We start from the raw sequence: 8931 nt of genomic DNA on the forward strand, positions 1-8931 counted from the left end.
AGCAGGAAACTCTCTGCACACTCACAGGACCTGGGCTTGGACTGGGTCCTAATTAATGTTTCTTGCAAACTACATAGCATCAGTGTTTCTTGATCCTTTGTGTCAAACTGCCCTTTTAGCTTTTATGTTTTTAAAATTTATTTATTTATTTGGTACAAGGTCTTTCTATGCAGCTCAGACTCATAGTGATCCTCCTGTTTCACCCCCCTGAGAGCTGGGATTACAAGCATGCACCGCCATGCCTGGTTTCAGTGGCTTGATTGGTGCCCAGGGCCTGAATGCCATGTGGTATGTGGGATTAAATGCAGGTCTTTGCACTTGCCAAAATGTTGGCTGTCCTTGCAGCCCTTCTTTTTCTCTAATTTTTGGTCTACAAACTTAAATTTTAACCCTCCAGAAGAGAAGTGTAATGATATTATTACCCTATAACATAGGCTGTTGAGCTTAACTTCACTATCTGTTGGAATATGAAACATCTTAGACGTAACATGGTAATTTTTAAAATTTCTCACTGAAAGCTTTTCATGTATTCTAATACTTTACTAAACTAGATATTCATATTTGTGTCATTGTGTTTAGCGTATCTAGCTTTTTAAAATGTCCTTCAAAAACTCCTGTATAATTTTGTTCATTGTTTTTATTATTTATTCATATCTTCTTTGATCCCAATGAGAGCTTTTAAAAATATTTTTTCTAGGGGGCCTGCCTTGTAGCTCAGTTCTTTAAGTGGCTACTTCAACAAAACAGTCAGGCTCAGGTTGCTGTGGTTCGATCCCCACAGCTCAAGCCAGCCAAACCTGCCCTGAAGGCATTTGGAGCAAAAATAAATAAATAAATAAAAATATTTTTTCTAATGTATTGTTATCACTTTCAGTAATTTACATGTGTGGCTAATGCTATTCTGCCTTTTAGTTCTCCCTGCATTGGATTCATGGATTAAGGGAGGTATGAGATGAATTTTCTTTCTTTGTCTTCTTATGTTTCTATTGTTTTATTTTGTGCAGAGTATGGTGGATGCTAATAGTGGAAAGATATTGTTCTCTGTACAGAAATTTCTTAAGTTGATTTTAGTGTGGCTGTTGGGGTGGATTGCCAACTGTTGGTCAACTTGTTATATCTGGCTAAACTGAACTAGCATGGTGCTGGGTGTGGGAGGCCCACCTGAGGTTTGTTGCCAACAGCATAAGAGGCAGAAATAGGAACAGCTGTGAAGAGACTGTTAGGGAAACTGGAGAATCTTTTGGATCTGTTGGAAACTGCTGGTTCTCTTGGGCTATTCTGCTTGAGGACCTTGTCATACTTGCTTTCCTGATGAACTTGGCTGTTCTAGGAGGAGAAGGAGGAGCTTGGGATCTCATTGTCTCTGAGAGTGGCTACAGTTCACTTTGAGGGAGCTCTGGTCCTCATTTTGAGCATATTTTCCTGCATCCAGAGGGGAAGATGGCGCACTGGTCAGCCTCCTAGAGAAGTTTGTCTTGCTGGCTTTTTTGATGGGAACTCAGCTTTCCTCCTCATCATCAGATCTCAGGACCTTACTCTTGCTAAGGATGGGTGTGGTACTTTTTTGTGGAGCTCTGGTCCTTACTTTTAGCATTGTTTCCTGGCTCTAGTGCAGATCATTCAGTCTGCTAGCACAGATCCTTCATCCTACTGGCATAGACTTTCTGGCTTCCACCTTTGGGCATTCCCATTGGAGATACATGAAGTGGGCCTGTATGAGACATTGTTGTGGGCTGTAAGCATCCAATTGGACTTCTAGGAGGCATTGTGATGAGCTCTGGGCTTTCAGCTGGACTCATGAGGGTCATATTAGTTGGATTCAATCCCTCAGCTGGATTCTTTTGTCTTTAGTGTGTGAACACAGTTTCAGTACACTTTGTATATGATTCTTCGGGGAATCATTATAAAATAATCTTACAAAATATGTCTTGAATTGCATTGTTCCCCTTGCATGAACCCCAAACTCTGAAATGGGTAACAGTAACCCTTCACCTTGGAAAAATTTGGAAGTAGAATATGTCGTGTAGCATCCAAGTTCTCTGAGAATATACTCTAATATTGTAATTATCAAAAGGTAATCTCAATGTTGGTTTGTAGGAAATTAGCAACATTTATAAGATCCTGATATTATCAAGAGAATCATGTATCATAGTATCATCAAACACATATTGGATATTAACATAACATAAGAACCAATTGTATACCACTTTTAATTCTAGAGTAGAAATGCATAATTATTGTGTAAATATTTTAAAAAGCAGGTTATAACTTATACTAACATTTATTCAATGTGACAGGTATATCTCTACTAATGGCAGAAAATAATTTAATAGTAATTTTATACAGTTAACAAAGTACCAAGAGATTAAGAAAGTTTATTGTTACATAATGAGATATATAGTTTGATATATGGGAAATATAAGAGGAAAATTTTGAAATGTGGTGTATGCTATGAGAATCAGGAGAGAAAAGTGGTACAAAGGAACTTATTGGGTACACAAATGTTCATTGAACTGAATAAAAGAGAAAAAACTGAAAGACACACAACATAAAAGGAGAAAAAATAAATTATGTAAAAAAGACTTGTATGTAGATGTCCTTCCAAAGCCTGATACACTTGTATGAGGAACTTTTCAAAAACTGTGTGGAGACTTTTGACTTGTGAGTGTATCTTCAGGTGGCATCCACTTAAATACAAAGGCTCCAAGTTTATCATTCTTTATAGCTGAGTAGTACTCCATTGTACAAAAATACCACATATTTTTCATCCACTCTTCAGGTGATGGGCAACTTGGTTGTTTCCAATATTTGGCTATCGCAAATTGTGCTGCTATAAATATGGGTGCACATATATCACTATGATATGATGTTTTCAGATCCTCTGGAAAATTCCTAGCAGAGGAATAGCTGGTTTGAATGGGTTTTCCAGTCCTAGTTTTTTAAGGAGTCTCCATACTGATTTCCATAACGGTTGTACAGTCTGCATTCCCACCAGCAGTGGAGAACAATATGCAATGTATTAATTATTGAAAGTGTCCTACTAATTGGTTTTGAAACTGTTTCATTGCTATTTGTTTCTCAATAATTTTTTTTAAAAAACAGAAAAAAAAAACCGGTCTGGATATAATGTGACTTTGGATTAAGGGTGTAAGAATATGGAATAAAGGCATGATAAGTGAATTGATCTGCTAATTGGTTTAGCTTTGTTTTTGGTGTGGGAAATGGGAAATCCCACTCTGATGTGTGAGAGTCACCACCCAAAAAGATTTTACCCTTTATAGAGTAAAAGTGAAAGAGAAGCTTGCTACTCTGGTTTGCTTTTGCTGCTTTCTGTCTGCCGTGCTTTTGGTAGTTTTTCTTTTGCTATGATACTTTGCAATGATACCCTTTATTTGGAACCAGCAGACTATGGACTGAAAACTCTATTAAACATAATCCATAATAAACCTTCTGTACTTGAACTTGTGGGTGTCAGGTATTATAGCTCAGTGATGAGGAAAGGAACTAAGGCAATGGTAAAAAGAAGAAACATAAAGCTAAAGGGAAAAATTTTAAAGGAAACAAATATAAAATAAGGAAAGTAGAAAAAAAAGCCATGTAAAAGGATAAGAAAGAAGGAGGGCAAAAAAAGAAAGAAGGAGGAAGGACAATAGAAAATTATTTTAATCCCTGTAAAGTGAAGAAGAAACAGGAGGAAAGGAAAGGAAAAAACAAAACAAAATATAGAACTAAAAGCAATGAACACACACACACACACACACACACACACACACACACACACCAAACTAAAACTAAACAGACAACAAAGTCAAAACAACACAAAAAAGAAGCAAAAAGAAAAACAGAAATTTCTCTGTGACTTTAAACATGTAGTTTTCTTCTAAAATTTAGACCTTTGATGCCCTGTCCAAGTTAGGATGAGTCCTTGATATGCTAATAGATGAAGAATGTAGTGAAAGCCTATATCTGTACATCAGCAGGCAGTAAAGTTAGGTTGAGGGTGTCAAAGCTCATACTTTTAAATCCAGAGAGACTCAGGCTGATTGTGGCCTTTGGCCATTTTGTTATTTCTGTTTTCTTTAGTTCAAGGACTGCAGAGGGTCTCTTTCCAGCCCGACTGTTGCTTCCTGATTTTGCATGTCTAAAATTGGCTGTCTCTCACTCAGTCAACATTTAAACATAACACTGGGAGCCTCACTTCAAGCCTTTACATGGCTGCTCTCTGTCTTAGGTTCAATCAGCCCTTTCTCTGAATGGCATCTGATGCAACACTCTCTCCAGGGGATGTGGTGTGTGCTTGGCCTGGACTCACTCACTAGCTGTAGCCTGTTAAAATAATCATGTAGAAGAAGAACACCACTCTTCCTGCATCTCACAATATCCACCATTCTGCTCTACCCTCACATTTTCCCCAGAAGCCTTGTGGTGTCCCCAGGATTTGCTTTGTCCCTGTAGATTCAGTCTCTCTTTCTAGTGAGTCACAAGCCAGAGGCTAGGGAGAAAGAGCAGATATTCCTCCCCCATCACTGCTTTATGTTCTGTCCCATCAATTTCTTTGTAATTTTTAATTTTTCTTTTCAGTCACTGTTCCCGTGTATCTACTTTTTTCTTTCTTATTTTTCCTCAAGTTATCATTTTTCCAATGTTTAGATTCTTTCTTTTTTGATACAAGGTCTTCCCATGTACTTCAAACCAGCTACCTTAAACTCACAATATGTCCTAAGCTGGCTTCAAACTTGTGGCAATCCTCCTGCTTCAGCCTGCCAAGTTCTGCAATTACAGGCCTTCACCACCACAGTTGGTACTCAATATCTAGATTCTGAATCATGGAGAGTCTGAGTTGTTTTTGCTTAGAACTCTGCAATTTTTCAGACCTCTATGGTCTGTTATCTATTTCCTACGGTTCTACTTTTGCATACTATCAACTGAATGAATTTACTTTTATTTGCTGTGATATTTGGCACACTCAATCTCCAAAGTATGTTTTTTTAAATTATCTAACTTTGTACTAGAAAAAACAGAGAAGAGACCTAACCATATTTAGGAAAGAAAAAATCAAGAAGCTCACACATTACATAAAAGCAAAGACTTTAAGTCTTATCTATATGAGTAAAATTTCCTGGTGTCCATAAGGTAGTTTAAAAAAAAGAAGAAAATAAAATGACTAAAAAATATGGTCAAAAAATATGGTTAAAACTATGTAGCTGAGCCACTGAGGATACTTAAACATAAAAGGTCACCTGTAGAAAAGGCACAGATGAGGCTTTGAGCACAAGTAGGAGTAGGTTGCGGTAGGTGGCTACTTAAGTAGATAATAAAAATTAGTGAGAAAGTTGAATAAAGTATAAAGGAGAACAAAAATCGCAGTGGCAAAAATGCATACTAAACTGTAGGTCACACACACGGAAATTCCTAGTTTGCAGAAGCAATCTTGAGCCCACACAGAGCTTAAAATTGTGTTTTTCACAAGTGAGCCAGGTCAAGATGTCCTGGATGTGCCCAAATGACTTGAACTCACACTGAATGACTAAAACCAGCTGGAAAAAAAGTTCACACCCTTTCTCTCCCCACTTTCACATTTTGGGACACACTAGGAAACTATTCCCAGAACCATGTGAAAAATTTCTGAATTCTCCAGTTTCCATTAATTTTTCCCACCTTTCAGCTCTCTACCTTTCTCTGATTACCAATAAAAGAAAAATAAATAGAAGACTAGAGTTTTCTTTCAGATGAAATCTTAAGCTTGAGAGAAGAGACAAAATGGAATTTGGTCCTTGTTAGGAGAGAAAAGGAAAGTACAGAGAAAACCAGTGTCCTTTTATGCAACCTGAATCCACACAATTCAAAGAAGGAAAGCTAGAGGAAAGCAAAACTGTGCCCAAAGAGCCTCACCTCCAATGTGGCTCATCATCATTTTTACCAGGGTTGTAATGGTCTATGGTTTAGTCTATTCTAAAGTATTCCTTCCAAATTTATGTTTTTTTGAGCAAGGAATAGGATAAGTGAAAGATAGTGAGGTTTTACATTTATTAAAGGTTGGAAAAGAAGTATATTATGCAGAAATGAGAGTGACCACCTAAAGATAGGAGAAGACATGCATGTTAAAGAGTGAGAGAAGGTCACTGAGTATGCTCACAGTTGTATACGGTGAAATTTTAAACTGGCAGAGATATAGGTATTCAAAGAAGATAAATCTTTACAAAAGCAGAAGAAAAGAAAGGTAGTGAGAAAGAAAAATATGCATATGTAAACAAGGCTACTACATTTTGGGCACAATGAGGACATATATCGAAAGATGTCCCTAACATTCCCCAATTCCAATAAATGTTATTTGTATTCACAACTTGTACAAAATCAGAACTACAAAGGAATCTTCACTGCTATTTTCCTTTCCCTTACATCTACATACAATGCCTAGTATTCCCAAAGAGCTGTTATAAGTATACAAATCAACATAATTATCCATAGGAGCATGACCTTGCAATCACAAAATTACAGTCAGGTGGCAATCACATTAGAGTTTTGTACAGATAATTTCAGAAGCTTGTTTGATGTGTTTCTGTTTGAAAGAGGCATGTGAGATATTAGTGTTTCAGCATATAACTTATACGTTCTGTTTCCCTGAAAATAAAACAGCCAGAAAGTAAGCACTGACTGTTACCATGGTAATGGCCAATGTAATGCAGAAGATTATAATGCACTAGTCTCATGCTCAGTGCTTACTCTGTAATGACAGATATAACAAGGTGATTTGGACTGGCATTTTTGATCTGTAGTCTTCATAATTGATTATTTTTCAGGTTAGGTCTTATTTTTGACCAAAGATGGTAGACAGTACTATCTATACACATAAAAACATTCATAGGTAGGTGTGAAGAAATTTGAAAACGAACTAGGGAATATAAAAGGCAAGATTTTAAGTCAGAATCATAGTATCAGCATCAAACTACAGTATTTGGAAACAGTTTGTATATTTTTAAGGATATGTATATAAGGTTGTCTTCTGACTGAAAGATAAGGTCAATAACACAGTGGGAGAGAAGAAGAAAGGAGACACTTCCAGTGTACTAACGTTGCCATTTGAAATGACTTAGTACTGAGAGTGTTCCCCAAAAAAAATTTTTTTAGGAATTATATTTGTCATGGATTACCATTAAAATCTACATAGCAGCACCTCTGCTAATCTGCTGAAGAGCACATAATCATGATTTTAGAAAACAAGATGGAAGGTTCTCTAAGGGAGTGGTGGCCTCTCATGTGTATATTGTCATATAAAGGCCAGTTGGCTATATGTACAAGGTGAGTGCTCAAAGATGAGATCAAGGTCTTTGTCATGTGAGAGTTGCTCTACTTAGTTGGCAGACAACCAGAGAGAACTTAATGGGAATGATAAAATGCCATGTTCAGTAAATCATATTAGGTTCATGCTAATATACTATTTTTTCCTCCTCTATCCATTTTAGAATACATGACCATCTAGGATGATAATTTTAGAATATATGACCACCTTCACAATAACACAATAATATTTGATTAGTAAGTGTTCATGAGTACAACCTAAGTGCCTCTTGTAAAAATATTTCATGATAAATCTAAAATATTGACAGTATTTCCATTATTTATTGTACAAGCTACAGCACTGAAGATTTTGCATGATTCTTAAAATAGAACCCATGTGCCATGGGCTTCCCTAAAGCAGACTTTTGTTAGGGAAGTTAGGGTATTGTTCTGGAATTGGCTACTAAATGTCCTTAACAGTCAGTTTAATACTCACAGAACGTCATGGGTGATACCCTGAACTCTGAATTCATAAGCTTTTATGATATTCTCTGATATTTTATAGACTACTGTAGTTTTCAATGTGGAGATCTTTCATGTCCTCAATTAGATTCCTAGAATTTCCTGTTTCTTAATGCTATTGTGAAAAGTATTTTTCTAATTTTTCTCCCAGTGAGTTTGTTCCTTGTGTATAGGAATGCTGTTGATTTTTAAGTGTCAAATTCATAGCTTCCTACAGTACGATATTTGTTTGATACTTGTACACGAGTTTTCATGGAGTTTTGTGGTACTGTGTCATCAGCAAATAATGATAATTTAACTTGTTTCCCACACTTATTTCTTTCTCTTGTTTAATTGCTTTGGCTAATGTTTCCAGAAGTACATTGAGCAGTAGTGGTGATAGTAGATATCAGTGTCTTGTTCCTGATTTTAAGGAAACAGGTTTCATTTTTTTTTTGTCCATTTAATAAGATGTTAGTTGTTGGTGTGTCATGGATTTTTTAAATCAGATTGAGATAAAAACTTTCTAATTCACTTTTAAGGGTGTTTATCATGAATGAAAGTTTGGCTTTGTAAAATGCTTTCTTGGCATTTATTGAAATGATTACATGTGTTTTATCCTTGGTTCTGTTAATATACTGTAATACATTTATTGATTTGCATAGGTCAAACCATGTGTGCATCCCTTCAATGAATTCTGCTTGATAATTGCATATAGTCTTTTTTATGATTTGTCTCACTCTGTCAACCTATATCATATTTTAGATTCTGCAGGATCTATTGTGATTTTGTGCTTTTCATTTCTAACTGCATGGATTTGAGCCTTCCCCCTCCACCGCCTTTTTTAAAAAATAAGTATAGATAGGTATTTGTCTATTTTATTTAATCTTTCAAAGAATGAACTGTTGTAGCCATTGTTTTTTATATTGTTTTCTTAGTCTTGATTGTATTATTTTCTGCTGTTATCATTATAATTTCTTTCCACACATAACAGTTGGGTTTGACTTCTTTTCTAGAAGTTTGAGTTCCAATATTCAGTTATTTACTTTAGCTCACTATGTTTATCTGATAGCAAATTCACCAATATAAATATCTGTTGGGGGCCGTACCCAAGCCATGTTATTAAGATGGCGCCCATTTCCTGCTTCCTGA

Source organism: Octodon degus, unplaced genomic scaffold, assembly GCF_000260255.1.
Source record: "Octodon degus isolate 3935 unplaced genomic scaffold, OctDeg1.0 scaffold00301, whole genome shotgun sequence".
NCBI classification, from domain to species: Eukaryota; Metazoa; Chordata; class Mammalia; order Rodentia; family Octodontidae; genus Octodon; species Octodon degus.